Source organism: Miniopterus natalensis, chromosome 11 (assembly GCF_054644295.1).
Source record: "Miniopterus natalensis isolate mMinNat1 chromosome 11, mMinNat1.hap1, whole genome shotgun sequence".
In the NCBI taxonomy this organism is placed as follows: domain Eukaryota; kingdom Metazoa; phylum Chordata; class Mammalia; order Chiroptera; family Miniopteridae; genus Miniopterus; species Miniopterus natalensis.
Genome location: NC_142091.1, coordinates 74,903,981 through 74,917,374, shown reverse-complemented (window position 1 = coordinate 74,917,374; position 13,394 = coordinate 74,903,981). Strand labels below are relative to the sequence as shown.

General features: G+C 50.0%; 1 protein-coding gene across 1 annotated transcript in view; it reads left to right on the top strand.

Annotated features, from left to right (window-relative positions):
- The first annotated feature begins 735 nt into the window (after positions 1-735).
- Positions 736-13,394, top strand: part of KMT5B (lysine methyltransferase 5B) — a 48,621-nt gene continuing 35,962 nt past the window's right edge. The window contains exon 1 of the mRNA XM_087822048.1: positions 736-803. The gene's annotated coding sequence lies outside the window, so the exon portion shown is untranslated. The remainder of the gene's footprint in view (positions 804-13,394) is intronic.

Genomic DNA, 13,394 nt, shown 5'->3' with positions numbered 1-13,394 from the left:
GCGCGGGGGGCGCCGGCCCTGCCCTGCCCAGCGAGCGGGGAGGTGGCGCCCCCGCCGTGCCCAGGAGACCCCGGCCCACGGGGGCGGCCCGGCCGGTGCGGCTCCGTCCCCCGAGCGCGCGGGGGCGCGGGGGCAGCCGCGCCGGCTCTAGGGGAGCGCCCGCCGCCCCGACGCCCCTTCCACACAAAGGGGCGCGCCTCCGCGGGGGCCTCCCCTCGGCGCGGCCGGGAGCGCGGTGGGCGCCGCGGCCCGGAGCCCCCGGGGCGGCCCGAGCGCGCGGTCCCGGGGGCGCGGCGGCACCGAGGGCCGAGCGCGGGGGGCGCGGCGGGGACCCCGGGCCGAGGCGGCGGCGAGGGGCGCGCGGGACGCCGCCTCCTGCGCGATTTAAAGGGCAGCGAGGGCGGAGGGATCCCGGCGGCGCCCCGCGGATCCCTCCGCCGCGAGGCTGCGCGGAGGTACCGCGACCCGCCCGTTGTCCCTCCGCCGGGCGCCGCGGGACTCCTTTCTCTCCCGGGTGTCTCCGCCTCCCCCCGCCAGGCCCGGGGAGCGCCGAGGTGCGGGGCGCGCCGCGTGTCCTTCCGCCCGGCCGCGGGCACTCCTTTTCGTGTCTCTCCACCGGCCCCGGGCGGCGTCCGGGCGGCTCACCGGGGGCGGCGACGCGGCGGCGGCGCGGGCGGCCGGGCTGCGGGGCTATGAGGTGACGGCGCCCGGCCCAGGAGGCGGCAGCGCGGCGCCGGCGCCCGGGACGCGAGCCTCGAAGCTGGCGGCCGCCTCTGGGACCCCGCGGCCGCGCGCGAGGCGAGGTGAGGCCCGGGGCGCGGGGGCCGCGGGCGCGGGGGCGGCGCGGGGGGCGGGGGGCTCGGCCGCGCTGGGACTCATTTCCTGGCCGCGGAGGGGGCGGGCGGTGCTGCGGCCGCGCCGCCATCTTGGATTTTACTCTCCATTTTTCTCTGGAATTATTTTTTGGTGATTAATTTTTTGGGGGGACGGGAAGTGTCGCCGGGAGGCGCGGCCCCCGCCCCCACCCCCCGGCGCGGCGGCCTGGCGAGGAGGCTCGACGCGCCCCGAGGAGCGGGCGGCGCCCGGGGGTGAGCGGGGCCCGGGCGGCGGGCGGGCGGGGGGCGCGGGCGGGGGGCGGGCCGCGGGGGCGCCGGCGGGGCGGGGGCGGGCGCGGGGGGGCGGCGGGCCGGGGCCGCGGGCCGGGGCCTGCAGTGGGCGCCGCCGCCGGAAGGGAGCGGTAGCGGCCGGCGGGCAGCGGGCCGGCGGCGGCCGCACGCGGGGAGCGGCGCGGCGCTCGCGATTGGGGGACTCTGTTTTCCCTCTTCTCCAATGGGCAGCGGGGAGCGCGCTCGCCCAATCTGCGCCTCGGCCGCGCTCGGCTCGGCCCGTGCTGTTGGGGCCCGAGCTCCTGCGGGCGCCGCGCGCGGGCCGCCCCCGGCCCTCCCCGCCCCTCGGCCGCCCGGCCCGGGCCCCGCCGCGCCTCGGCCGCTGCCCCTCCGCCGGCCGGCGCCTCGGTCCCGGGCCGCCGCGCGGGTCCTTGGGCGTGATTGTCCTTCCGCTTAGCCCGGGACGCTGTGTGGCCGCGTCCCTGCCGCCCGGACCGGGGAGACGTGTGTTCGCGGTGACCGCCGGGGCCGCCTCGCTGGAACCGTGTAGGAGCGCGTCGGACCCGGAGCCGCTCGCTGTCTGTTCGGGTCGTTTGACCCGGTTCTGGATGGAGCGCTAACCTCGCGTCCCTTGAACCGAGGGGGTGAAAATGTGTTCTTTGAAGTTAATTTTCTAAGAACTGGCCAGGCGAAGTCCACCCCCGGGAGAGTCTTCAGAGTAGTGGGCAGAGGGGCCGGAGGGTTGTGGCCGGGGTTTCGCGTCAGGACCTTTTTGCATCTGAGCTGTTGAGGCCGCTCCACGGCGCAGCGAGCGCGGCCTCGCCGCTCCGAAGGCTGCGCTCACCCGAGGAGACTGGCGCCGCCGAAACGCTTCTCCTGAAGCCTGTAACGCTGAGAACACGCCTGGAACTTTGCATGATTACTAGTAAAAGCGCAAACGTTTTGAAAAGGGAGGGGGAAATCGTTTTTGCCCTAAATAACCACAGATAATTGAGCACATTGAAAAGTGTCCTTAAAGAGTTACTTGTATCTGCAATAGATACAAGTTTACTTTGTAGCCAAAGTTTAGCAACTGTAGGTGTGGCCCTGTCATTTTTGAGGCTCCCTATCTTTATTCCAAGGATTAAAGTCCATACGCGCTTTTATCCCAGCATGTGTGGGAACTCAGGCCTGTGTTTCAGTTTTCAGTGTCTAAACCCTGTACATCCTGCTCTCCCTTTGCTGTGCACTAGCCCCGCTGTTTCCGTGCCTGGCGCCTTTTGGTGGCATCCCGCCCCGCATTGCTGCACCCTCTCCCCCCATTCACACTCACCCTTCAGAAAGGCCCGGGGACGGTGTTACCTCCTGGGTGAAACCTCTGTGGCACACGCAGGTGCTGGGCTGGTCCATCAGGAGAACGCACACTTCCTGTGCTCCCCGAGCAGTGGTTACATTGTATTTGGTGGTTTACTTGCCCTTGCCTCAGCTCTCTTGTGAGTTGTTACTTACGTCCTCTGTTTGGGGGGAGGCAGGTACAGAGAAGGTGTTCAATGGACACTTGATGAAAGTGTTAAATTTATTAACCTCCAATTCACCAAGTTCAGTAGTTTGTATTTTTTCAAAACGTCCATTCTAATGTTATTAGAAACACTGTTGTCACTAGCAAAACTTAGGTTGAGAATGAATATTATGGATACTTACTCTTTACTACCTAGAGAGTAGAGTAGGGCTGTTTTTGTTACCCATAAACTTTGAAATTGAACTCTTTCAAAGTCACTTCCAAGTGCTCTCTTGCCCATATTTTCATCAGTCTTTTGGTTCACACTGAACTGCTTGTGCTTTGAACTCTCCATGCTTGAACCGAACACCAGTGGGCAGTACTGGGCGGCGTAGGTTGGGCTGCGAGTACATCAGAATATGCATGTGAAGGAAGTGGTAGCCAGTGGTTCGCACGTCTTTGAGCAGAGTATTGTGGTGGGGGATGTTGGTTTGTAAATTTTTCCCTGGGTCATATAAATATGTCACTGAACTTGATTTTTCTTTACATAAGTATCAGTTTGTTATAGGGCATGGGTATGTGGCCCGGTTGTGTTGCAGAGACTTTTGTTGTGTGTTTGTAGCATCTGAACAGCTCCCCATCCACAGGAATACCCTGCCCATTGCTTATGAGAGCAAATCCTTTCAGATAAATCACATAGACTCCATTACTTTATGTGAGTTTTACTTTCCGCTCTCCAAAGTTCTTCTCCGTGGGCAAGAGTTACAGGACTGCCAGCCCTAGAATACTCCTAATTGTTTGCCACACAGTATTACAAACAAGGACCATGTCTTTATCCCACTGTGACACACTCTTGGTTACATAGATATACTATGTAAATGCAGGGAGAGAGCAGAGTAGGGTAGTTGTTTCTCACATGCAGCTCTATGCAAAAGAAATGTTTTATGTATAAGATGTAACTTAATTTTTCAGTTTGATTTTTAGTTTTTATTTGGTGGTGGGGGGATGAAAACTTATTTTACTGACACATCTTGGTGTAGGAAATGGTTTTAATTGCTATAAAAAACACAAACTCAGATTATTACAAGGTAAAACTTAAAACTAGCCAAAGTACTTTAAATTGTAAGCATTGGGGAGTTCTAAACATTAGAACACAGTGGTTTGGAAAATAGCTTTTTTCTTGGGGAGACTGCCGACTTTGAAATCTTAAAAACATACTTTCTGTGAGAAGCTCTTAAGTTTGAAACGAGAAACTGTGCAGCTTCAATGGCTGAGTTCCATTGAGCGAGCTGTGCAAGGAAGGGGTCGCAAAATGAGGGAGTACCCTAGGGTTTTGTCTGAAGGATTTTTAACAGGAGGGCAGTTTAACAGCTTTCTTTAAATTCTTTCTGCCAGCACTACATCCCCTCCCAAAAGAAAATGTCTACAAATCTGTCACTTTAGTTCTCACTATAATCCCCTTTGTACCCCATAATAGAGTGTTTCCTAGAAGTGTTGGCTGAGAGGAAAGGTTATGCCTCATCAGTACCTAAACCAGCATTTATCTATTAATACGATTGGAATTTCTCTTTGTTCTAGTCAGATTAAAGAACACTTTTCACTTACAAACATACCTTGTTTTGTCAGTAGACATGTTTCCAAATTTTAGTCACGCACATTTTATTTTAAATGCATTACAGATTTTACTGTTTTAAAGGCGTGCCATAGAGAGAATCCATCTGTTCAGGAAGAATCGTCGCCTTATTTCTCTAATCCACGTTAATGTCTGCCGTTAGCTTTTGATCCCCACGCTGCCCAGAGGCAGGAAGTTAGCGTCGGTATGTTATCTGCATATAGTTGGTGATGGAACCAGGAACCATTTGCATTAATTAAAGTATTCTCGCAAAAGGAAATAAGTCAGACTTCCATAATTATTGATGCTCTAAGTTATGTTTTGCTTCATAGTTTTCCTTTCATGGTGCTAAAGGGTCCGGAGGACCGTGGGCCAGGTTGGCCGCTCGCTGTCTCTGGCTCCTGGTCTGCCAGCCAGGTTGGGGCTGCGTATAACTGGCCGCTGTATATACACGTAATTCTGGGACTAGTTGAGGAACCACTGGAGTGTCAATCCGTGTGTTCTGTTTGCTCTGTCATTATTTATATAAGATGTTGATAGGGCCAGGCTTCAGTTTCTTTGTCTGTAAAATGATTAAACATTAATTTGAGACCATTTCCAATCCTATATAGTGGTTTATCTTTTACATTTAATTGCCACCCTGTTTTCTTCTAAGGGCTATTTTAATCATATTTTGACTAATTAGTTTACATAGTTCATCTGTATGTTCCATACAGTTTTACTACTTTAAAAAAATCAAATTGATGGTATAGCTTACAGTCCGTTGGGTTTTAGAATTGAGAGACTCTGGCATATCAGTGGTCCCAAAAGCTTGATTCTTAAGGTCTGTATGGCTCACACTTGTCAGTTGCATCTCTGCAGGATGTCTTATTTTCTGCATTATAACAGCACACTAAAGACAAAAGTAAATAGCCTGGGAGGCACTCCTCAGTCATGAGCCTCCTTGTTTCTGAAATGCACATGCGGCTCAGATATCGGAGTAAATCCCCAGGCTGCAGCTTAGACACCAGGGTTTTAGACCAGCCTTACCTCTTTTCTTTTCTTTTTTTTTAATATGTCTTTATTGATTTCAGAGAGAGGGAGGGAGAGGGAGAGATAGAAACATCAATGATGAGAGTCATTGATTGGCTGCAGCCCGCAACCCGGGCATGTGCCCTGACCGGAAATCAAACCCCGGTCTCCTGGATCCTAGGTCAACGCTCCACCGCTGAGCCACGCCCGGCCGGGCCCAGCCTTACCTCTTAATATCAGCTTGTCTTCAGGAAAGCAGCTTCACTTCTGAACTTTTGTAGCAATAACTGCCTGGCTCACCTATGTCACAGGGCTGCCAAGCTGGCACACCCTCGGATCTGTGTTCTAATTGTGCTTCTTTATAGGAACACCTGGTCTCTAACATAGGAACAGCAGATCTCTAATGGCACTGGGGTTGCCTCTCAGGTATTAGGCAAAAGATTCCTGCAGTGAAGGGCCTGAAACCCTGCCTCCTCTTCTGTGGACCGATTTCCCTGGAAGCTGAGTCTCTCCTGCGCCCTCTAGTGTTCCCGGGACACTGATATTCCAGCACCATGAACAGTGCCCAGTGGCTCCCAGTAGGCCCTTGATTAAGTGCTGGATTGAGTGGACTCTAAATCTGCAGAATGATTCGTTTTGTCTGTCTGATTTGTATAACAAGGCTGAAGTATCTGATAGAGTTTAATGATCCCTGAGGTGTATTTTTATTTTCAAGGAAATGCTTATGTGGCACGATGCAGAGAGAGAGAGATTTTTAGCAAGAAAACTAACCTACTCTTAGAAAGGCGAAGCTCCCCGACTGAGGAGTAAAGGGGGGCCTGGTCCTTCAGCCAGTGGGCCACGACGTCTGGGGCTAGAGAGGCCGTATGGAAACCCACCTTCCCCTCTCCCTTGAAAAGGAAGCAAAACCAGACCTCGCTCGGGTCCAGGAGGACTTGGGCCAGCCACTTGCCTCAGAAACTCTTTGTTCGTTGTATATAAGCAGATACCAGGGGTGCTTTGACACACAAAAAGGTGATTGTTTCTGTGTTTATGCTTCTGATGTCTTTTCCCTGGTCATCCAGCCTGTCGTCTGTCCCCACGTTATTTATCCTGTCTCCTAACGTCCTTTATAGCTTTTACCAGAATTTATGGTTTCATGCTTATTGGATTGTTTGTCTCCCGTCCCACACTGTGCTCCGAGCTCTGTGAAAGCAGAACTAGGTCCCTCTTGCTCTAGGGTCTTACTCAGACATGAAGCCAAGTACAGTAGGTCCTCACCTAACGGCATCGATAGGTTCTGTGGCTTTAAGCAAAATGGCATGTAGGAACCAGTTCTGCTGGCGGCTAATTGATACAAACAAGAGTTAAGCTCCTGTGGTATCTCTGCGGGGTTATAACAAAATGACATTATTGGAGGCCCTGCTGTATGTTTAAAAATTTGAGTCAGGATTGTGTTGCTTTCTTGTATGGTGTCAAGAGTGTGCAGTCTCTGAATCCCAGCCTCGGCTTAGCTCTTTCCAGTTCTCTCAGGCTTGCTCTCAGTTGTAAAACGGGGATATAGTCCTGCCTTAGAGGTTATTGTGTAATGAAGTTTTTTATTGCACGTGAGCGAGTATGTTTAATACATTGCACATGTTAAGGACCCTGGTGGGGCGGAGACGGTACACGCAGTCCTCAGCCAGACCCCGGGCCACGGTGCGAGCAATAGCGTATAGTGGTGCCAGAAACTAGTGTGAAGCGGTGTCCCCCAGCGCCAGGCTGCCAGGCCTCCCCGCAGCACTCAGCTCTTCACTCACGTCCCGCAGGCAGTTACGTGAACGTGCAGTGGACGCTGTGCTGGGCGCTTAGCACAGAGCCCCAGACGTTGTAGGGGGGATGCTGCCCGGCAAGACCTCTCTCCCAGGGCCGGTGTTGTCTCTTGCTCACTTTATTTCCTTCTCTCTTTCCTCCCCTTTTCTTTCAGTTAACTGCCCATGATGAAGCTCAAAAAAAAAGTTTGGTTTCATGTATTGGTAGCACATTGCGTTGTCAGAAGAAGTGAATTGCTTTAGGCAGGTAATGTATCCCCCTGAGCCTGTTCCTTTTACTCTAAGGCTTTTTGCTCTGAAGTTCTGTGATGCCCTTTTTGTTAATGTGACACTCTTCCCAGCCACCTTCTCTCCTGAGCTCTCATACATTACGCCAGTTCACCTGGGTAGTGCCCCCACCCCCTGAAATGTCACAAATCCAGACTTTCTCATCTCTCCTGCAAACATGTTTCCTCTGTAGTCCCTCACTCAGTAAATGGCAACCTTGCAGTCACCCCAACTAAAACTTCTACCCCAACTAGAAATTTCTGATTCATTAGGAATTCCCTTCTGTCCCTCACCACCTAAATCTAATTTGTTACCAGGCCTCGCCAAGCTTATATTTGAAACACCGCTTCTCTCTCTTCCCACTCACTGCTCCTGTTGCATTTAACTCTCGAACTCCTCTCTCTGTCTCCAGTCACATGCTTTTCTACCAGTGGGATCCTTTCTGGAGTAAAGTTGAGCAAATTCTCTAACCTTTCATCTGTGTAACAACAACTTTACAGGGTGTGAAAATTAAATGATAAAATGCATATAGGAAGCACTAAATGAATGGAGGAGCTACAACTTATTGGGGTTTACAGTAAGAAAAAATGGGGTTAAAAAATGGGGTTACAGTAAGAAAAAATGTTTTACCAGATACACAACAAGCTAAATTCCACTCTAACAAAATCTGTAGTCGCTCTGCATGTTAATTGTGAGGTGTAGTTGGGTGTCATTTTTAAGTCTACATTGTTGCCAGAGCACGTTCCTTCTCGTTAGGAGCAGTAGGCAAGAGAGGCGGACCTTGCCTCTGGCATAAATTCCCACCCCTGGTCCTTGTTTATTCTTTTGAAAACTTGTGCTTTTTAAATGGATGAGGCGAAGTGATTTTTCCCTTGTGGGAGTTCCAGTAGGTAGGGCGGGAAGTGGAGGGGAAGCTCCTGCTTGACTGTTGGTTTTGTGAAGGATGCGCCAACATGCCTGGCCCTCTCTGTTTCTGCCTTAGTTGCTTGAAAAGAGACAGCGGGGTACCTTTATTTTATTAGCAATCTGTTCATTTAATCCTTTTGGTAAACTGAGGAGGTAGGCCCTATTTTCATTTTACTAATAAAATTAACGAGGTTAAATGACTTGTCTGTGGTCACTGCTAGAGGGTAATGAGTGGGAGCTGGGGTGGGACCCAGGGGCTTTGACTCTGCGCAGAGCCGTGTCCTCAACCACTGTGCGCACTGCCTCCCGCAAAGGCTCCCGCCTGGCAAACTCAGTCCTGGCCTGCGTGACCCACCCCAAGAATTGGCTTTTGGAGGTATTTCTCGCCCTTGTCTTTGCCCAGTAAGAATTGATGATTCTGCCCGGCTGGGCGGGCTCAGCGGTTGAGCAATGACCTAGGATCCAGGAGATGCGGTTCGATTCCCAGTCAGGGCACATGCCCGGGTTGCGGGCTCGATCCCCGGTCAGGGGCGTGCAGTAGGCGGCCCATCAATGACTCTCTCATCATTGATGTTTCAACTCTCTCGCTCCGTCTCCCTTCTCTCTGAAATCAATAAAGACATATTAAAAAAAGAATTGATTCTTTGTTCTACTTACCTCAGAGCTCCTGAGGAACTGAGCTGTACTTGCAGACTTTTGACACTAGGTGGCATGTTTATAAAAAAGTAAAATGTTTGGGTCTCAGAAAACAGTAACAAAGGAAGCACCCTTGACTTTATTCTGAAGCCCTGTAGGTAAGCAGGTGGGTCAGATATGGACAGATGGGCAAGAAGGTTTGTTTGTTTGGTTCAGAATTTCCCTCAACAACTACATCAGCTAAAACCTTTATTTTAAAAATGCCTACCGAGGCAATTGGAGAGACAGATCTTTCTTAAGTAAAATCCTTTGTTGTGATATAGATCGGACATGAGTAAATAAAGAACTATAAAGCAGTATTTTCTGTAAGGACACAGAAAATACATGCTCATCTGTAGTGTTGTAAATGTCTGTTGACTTACTAGTAGTGTATATTTTGCTGTTTAAAATATTCTGCTAGCCCAGCCAGAGTGGCTCAGTTGGTTAAGCATCGTTCTGTGAACTGGAAGGTCCCTGGTTCGATTCCTGGTCGTGGCACATGCCCAGGTTTTGGGTTCAGTTCCCAGTCGCCACATACAAAAGTCAACCAATGAATGAAATGCGTAAATAAATGGAACAAAGGATCGATATTTTTTTTCCCTTTCACAAATCAATTTTTGAAAAAGTTCTGCTAAGTGAAAAATTCTAGTAGTTTTCGTTTTCATTTTTATTGTAAATTTTATATAAATGTAAAAATGATCAATTATAATACTTCCAAGGAAGGTCTTAGGTACCTGGGCTTAAGCAAAGTGCGTAACTACATGTGTGACTGAGACTCCAGCTTTATCTTCAAACTCCATGTAGCTCTCTCTGCAGCTGTGTTTCATACCTGCAGTTGAAGAGGGGAAATGACTATTTTTTAAAGTGTATTTAAAACTTTTTAAAGGTGTTTAAAATTTTTTTTCCTGTGATACATTGGAATTTTATTTTTTTAAAAATATATCTTTATTGATTTCAGAGAGAGGAAGGGGAGGAGAGAGAAACATCAGTGATGAGAGAGTCATTGATCGGCTGCCTTCTGCATGCCCCTGACTGGGGATCGAGTCCATAACCCGGGCATATGCCCTGACCAGGAATCGAACCTCGATCTCCTGGATCCTGGGTTGAACTACGCCGGGCTGGGCTACGTTGGAATTTTATGTGTTTCTGAAGTCTGTTAACTGTAAAGCATTTTTACTTTGGTTTACTTTTTCATGGTCTCTATTAGTTTCCTGTGGGTGCTGTAACAAATGACCACAAACTTGGTGACTTAAAACAAGAAGTGTATTCTCTCTCAGTTCTGGAGGGCAGACATTCATCGTCAGCTTTACTGGGCCAAAATCAGGTGTGGGTAGGGCTCCCTCCACGGCTCCAGGAGAGACTCTGCTTGCCTGCTCCCCGCGCCTGGTGACTGTGGCTTTCACTCTTTTACACGTTACCCTAATCTTTGCCTCTCCTCGAGTGTGTGGGGGGGGGGGGTGAGGGGGGGGAGGTCAGATCTCCCTCTGCCCTCTCTTATAAGGGCACTTATGGCATTTAGGGCCCACCGGATAACCTCTCCCATCTCAAATTGCATAATTTAATTACACTTCCAAAGGCCCTTTTCCTTATAAATTAACATTTGCAGGTTTGATATCTTTGGGGTCGTTTTCAGCCTACTGCCGTATGCTTCAGAGCAGTTAGTGCAACCAGTTTAGCGTAATGAGTGGAGCTGTGCTCTAGCCGTCCTGAAAGGGTGGGCAGAGTGGCATTATGAATTGGTGGGAAACTGCTGGGAATCAGGCCATTCTCTTGCTTGTCCCCAGGGGGCTTTACCACCTGAGCTGCTTGGGAACGCTGTTAAGTTGGCTGAAGCAAAATGCGAATGAGTTTGACTCTACAAAAGCTGGCAAAAGAGGGCAGAAGTGATACTTTTAATAACATTATGAGTAATTATTTTACAGGTTCCTATAAAGACTTACTTTCTACTCTGGAGTTCGGTGCTAGATACCCAGTCAGCATTGAATTTGCATGACACCTCCAGTCTTACAGCAACAGTTAGGCCTTAGGTGAAGGCCTAACTGAAGTCAGAAAAACAAAACTCCCCAAAGCTTCTCTTAAGTAGCACTAGTTGAACTCTGACAAGTCATCTAAATTCTCAAGTGAAGTTTATTTCTTCCCTTTTTAAAAAAATATATATTGATTTCAGGGAGAAGGAGAGAGCTAGAAACGTCAATGATGAGAGAGAGTCATTCATCGGCTGCCTCCTGCGTGGCCCCCACCGGGGATCTATCCCGCAACCTGGCCATGTGCTCCCACCAGGAATCAAACCACTGTCTCCTGGAACCTAGGTCAGTACTCACCTGCCCAGCCACGCCAGCCAGGCACAAATGAAGTTTATTTCTGACAACAGTACTTACAGGAGCAAGTTTTAAGGTTACAGGTGTGTTCATGAACTCATGGTAGTTTTCTAACAAATTGGCAACTGAACAATTTCTCTGTCAAATGCATTGTAGTTTTATGGTGGGGTATTGATCACAAATGCTCCTGATTATGTGAATTATTACTAGAGGATTCCATGGAACTTTGGATATATATTGATTGCAGATGGATTTGGAGTAGCCATTGATAAAGACCAATTGGAATGCTTTGATATATTGTAGGGTCCTTTTATAATTTTAGGTTTGAGGGAAAGAACTAATGACCACTTGGGCTTATACGTAGCACTTAGGTTTGAGGCTGCAAAGGGGGTGTGAATGGACCTGTAGTGTGTCAGGCTGGGTTCCAGTGATACAGAAGTTTTCCTTAGCTGGCTTATGTTGCAGTGGGGAAGACAAGCGCCATCCAGTAATTGCCTAAAGGAGCGAGTACAGTTGTAATAAGCACCGTGAAGGAGAACTGGTAAGGCGTATAACAAGGCAGCCCACGGATGGAGGGCGAGAGGTGGGACTGGGGCGGGCTGGCAGCATCCCACGGGCACGGGCCCGGCAGTCTAGAGGGACGTGCACCAGGCCGTGTCTGGAGTGTTCGCTGGGCTGGATCTGCAAGGCCATCGTTGTGCGCGAGGTAAATTCTCTCAGTGGTAATTCCTAACAGTTCCAAATGCTTTATTTTTGCTTTGCATGTGCTTTTCACATATGAGACAGGCCAGGTCCGTGAGGCCCGAGAAGGTGCCGCTGGTTTTTCACTAAGTGGTGGATGCTGGGAGTGGCACGAGCCAGAGGGGCTTGCTCCTGGTCCAGGGGGCGCTTTGATTCTTCGGGGAGTCTTGCGTCCTCTTAGGACAGAGCTCTCTCTCGTCTCTGTGCTTTTTATTTGTGTTCAGCTTCCTTGTGCTTATTTTAAATATAAAGCTCCCGGGACTCTGGGGGTCATACACTCGAGTGTCACAGCCCAGGTGTGAACGTCAGATTGTGGAAGCGTTTTGGTGAAGGGTGGAGTTCCCGCCACTCCAGGAGCCCGAGTTTGGAATTGTTGACTTAAGGTTTTAGAAACTGGTTTTAACTTCCATGCCGAGGGGCTTTTGTGATCTTTTTTCTTTTTATGTATATATTTAAGCTTTTTATTACAAAAATAATACGTCCTCGTTTTGAAAAGTTGAGCCCCTTGAAGAATATGTCCTGAAACAGGTAGAAATGGCTTGTGCTCTAATTCTTTCGGGTTCATACTATTAATTGTTTGGTATGAATTGTTTTGTTAGCAAATTATATCTGAATCACTTAAAATATTTGCTTTGCCTTTTGTCAGTGAAGATTTCCAAAAGGTGGCTGGCCAGCCGGGCCTGTTGTGTTACCCTTTCCTAGTCACCCCTTGGGGATGGTCTCGTTGCCCCGGGTGACTCCTCTAAGATGCGCTGCAGACAAGTGCAGCACGTAAACTGGTTGGAGGGCGCTTGGCAGTGTTGCAGGAGTTATGTTAAAATTATCGATAGTCATTCAGAATCAATGTGTTTCTTTTTCTGATAGATTTTTTAAAATCCTGGTTTGGTTTAGAATGTTTAGCAAAAAACTCCTGTCCAAAAGCTTTAAGTAAAAAAAGATTGGAACCACAGCTCTCAAGTTGGGCCTGAGCAGTGAACTCAGAAGCCACTCAGCAGTTGCTGACCCCCGTGTCCGTGGGGACGGGGGAGTGGTGAGGGTGCTGACGTCTGCTGAGGGCCCATCACTGCTGAGAGTAGACCTGTGCCAAGCACATTTTATGAAACAATTTTGTGCTTTCTTTTGAAGCTTTTTCAAGTATCAGAGTATTTGCTGTTGCTCCCACCCCCCAATTATACATGGACAGGTTTGCTGTAACCATTTGGGGGTGATGTTAGTACCATTCCCTCAGAGACAGCGTGCTGCTGTTGGTGTGGAGTCGGGTGGCGGGCCTGCGCGCCTCCTGTACCCGTGTCAGCACGGTTGGAGCTGCCTCTGGCACAGCTCCACGTGGTGCCTTAAATGCTTCCCTCACTAGGTGCAGCTCCTGTTTTATTCCTTTGCTGGTTGCTTGTATTACCATGAGGAGCCCGCCCTTTTACTTACGGTTTGTACTAGGACCTGAGCTTGTGCTTCCTTCGCCACCTTTAAGGTGACTCTTCATTTCCTGCGGAC